Below are 2,505 nucleotides of genomic sequence, written 5' to 3'. Positions count from 1 at the left end.
TTTTCAGAAATTAATTAAATTTCTAGAGATCATATATAACAACATTATGTAATTTTAATTGAACTAAAATATTATATTTATGTCAAAATAAAATTTTGATTTAGTAAAAATTACTGATTTTTTAAAATCACATAGTAAAAAAGTTTTAAAGAATACTCAAAATATTTATAATATCAATATGTCTAACATATAAAAAATTACGTGGTGAAAAATTTATTAAAACAAAATTATCCTCATTTTCAATAACGAAAATTTAAATTTGATCAAAATAAATTCTACAGATACTAAATTATTGAAATCAGAAATAAGATAATGATTCCTAACAATGAGATGTGTAAATCTCCTAATAGGATCGATCTATGAAAATAACTCAACGACCTCTAAATCCTAGGTCTCATTTTCTCTCTCCCTCTATTTTCTCTCAAATATCACTTTTACTCTTTTTAGCCAAAGGATTAAGGGATTTAATTGTTTTTAATGGATTATGTTAAGTGATTTTAGATATTTATAATAAAATAATAATATAATATCAATTTAATTATAAAATTTAATCAATTTTTAGCATAAAATTCATAATTCGTTAGGTTACTTCATCTCCCCATCATGTTTTTGGCGCCATTGTCAGGGAAGAATTTACTTTATTTGCAAATTTACTATATTATTGAATTAATTATATAATTAATCATATTATATTCTTTTATTCTTTTTATTTTAATTTTATTGATTACATATATGTGGTTGCATGCTTTCAAGACATAAAGGGGAGGCACATTTAAATTTTAATTCTAAAATTAAAACCAACATAAAGATTTTTTAAATGACCAACCTTGTTCAAAACTTAGATCATTCTATACCTCTTAAGGCTTTTGCAAACCCTTTAGCTGATGGAATAAACAAAGTATAAATAGACTCGCATTCATGCAAATAATTTTGAATTAAAACCTACAATTATTCAGATGGTACAAAATTCTTAGTTTGGAGGAACTCTTATTAAAAACTCTAACATACATTTAGGAAGTTTCTTAGAAATTTGTGTAATATTTAAGTATAATGGTGCAAGTAATGATATCATTAGACTTATATTATTCCCATTTTCTCTAAGAGACAAAGCAAAATATAATTAAATTCTTTACTCTCAGGCTCTATTATCATATTGAATGAGTTAACCCACAAATTTTTATGAAAGTATTTTTCCCCTTCTAAGACTGTCAAGCTTTGAATGACATTACTTCTTTTACTCAGTTAGAAGGAGAATCTATTTATGACGGTTGTGAGAGATTCAAGGAGATGCTTAGAAAGTGTCCTCATCATGCTTTACATGATTGGTTGATAATTCAAACTTTTTACAATGGAATGGCATGATCCCTTAGAGTCATAATTGATGTTGCAGTTAGAGGTTCTTTGATACCAAAGCCTTTTGAAAATGCTTATGAATTAATTGAAGAAATGTTAACAAATAATTTTCAGTGGCTTACATATAGACGAATCCTAAAAGAGTGGTTGAGATTTTAAGAAAAGATTATTTATCTATTTTGACAGCTCAAGTTGATGATATTTCTAAAAAATTGGATGAATTGAAGGTTAATAGTGATCTTAGGAGATATAGAGTTGTTGCGTCAAGATATATAGCGTTGCCCCACAGAACCTGAATAAACATATCATGCAAGGAATATGAAGGAATCCTTAGAATATATTATTCTCAAGTTAGAAACACAAATGAATAATCAATCTAATGCTTAAAAAAATTGAAGGTCAAATAGGGCAATTAGCTCTGCTAATTTATTATCAAAACTTAGTAAAACACTGTCATAATATACAACTTAGAAGTAGGAACGGATTAGGAAACCCTTATAAAGAGAAAGACAAAAAATGTATAAAGTAATTTTTAAAAAATATATCTAATGTTTATTGATTTATTCTTTTACATATGATATGTAAAAAGACAAAGTCTGAAATATGATTTAAAGCCATTTCCCATGTGCTCCACCCAACAGTAAAATCTTTATTAGATGAATAAAAGTCCTATAGCAAAAAAAAAAAAAAAAAAAAAAAAAAAAAACAATTTAAGAAAATTTTTAACTAAAAAGCTATTTTAGAAAGTATTAATTATTAAAATCAAAGCCCTTCAAAATTGATTTAAACAGGCTTAAATTTGAATTGGTTCTTACCTTGGTTGAAATCAAGGTTTGGACATTTACTTGAGTAGGTTCAAAGTGGGATCACGAAATTCAAATTGGACTCAATGACTTTTGTTGTTGCACTCCCATCGATGTTTAGCCCCAACGATTTACATGTCACTTGCACGGTCAATTCTTGGTCCCATTGAGCTATTTTCAAGAATTTTTAGTCCATCACATGTTATCGATTTTTTCAATGCCTACTTCTATCGAGCTCTCAAATGAATTATTTCTTCACAAAGCATTGATCATGTTCATGCCTTGCCTTGGTGTGCTCCTCTTCTCCTTCATATGCCATAGGTCTCCAGTCCATGCATTGTCTAGTACT

At 27.3% G+C, this 2,505-nt stretch overlaps 1 non-coding gene across 1 annotated transcript; it reads right to left on the bottom strand.

Moving 5' to 3' along the window:
* Positions 1-1,210: 1,210 nt before the first annotated feature.
* LOC114578611 lies at positions 1,211-1,315 on the bottom strand. The gene has a single exon (XR_003699609.1). It is a non-coding gene; the product is annotated as a small nucleolar RNA R71 (small nucleolar RNA).
* Between the last annotated feature and the right edge of the window lie 1,190 nt (positions 1,316-2,505).

Source organism: Dendrobium catenatum, unplaced genomic scaffold (genome assembly GCF_001605985.2).
Source record: "Dendrobium catenatum unplaced genomic scaffold, ASM160598v2 original_scaffold_92254, whole genome shotgun sequence".
Classification (NCBI taxonomy): domain Eukaryota; kingdom Viridiplantae; phylum Streptophyta; class Magnoliopsida; order Asparagales; family Orchidaceae; genus Dendrobium; species Dendrobium catenatum.
This window is presented reverse-complemented; position numbering and strand designations above follow the sequence as displayed.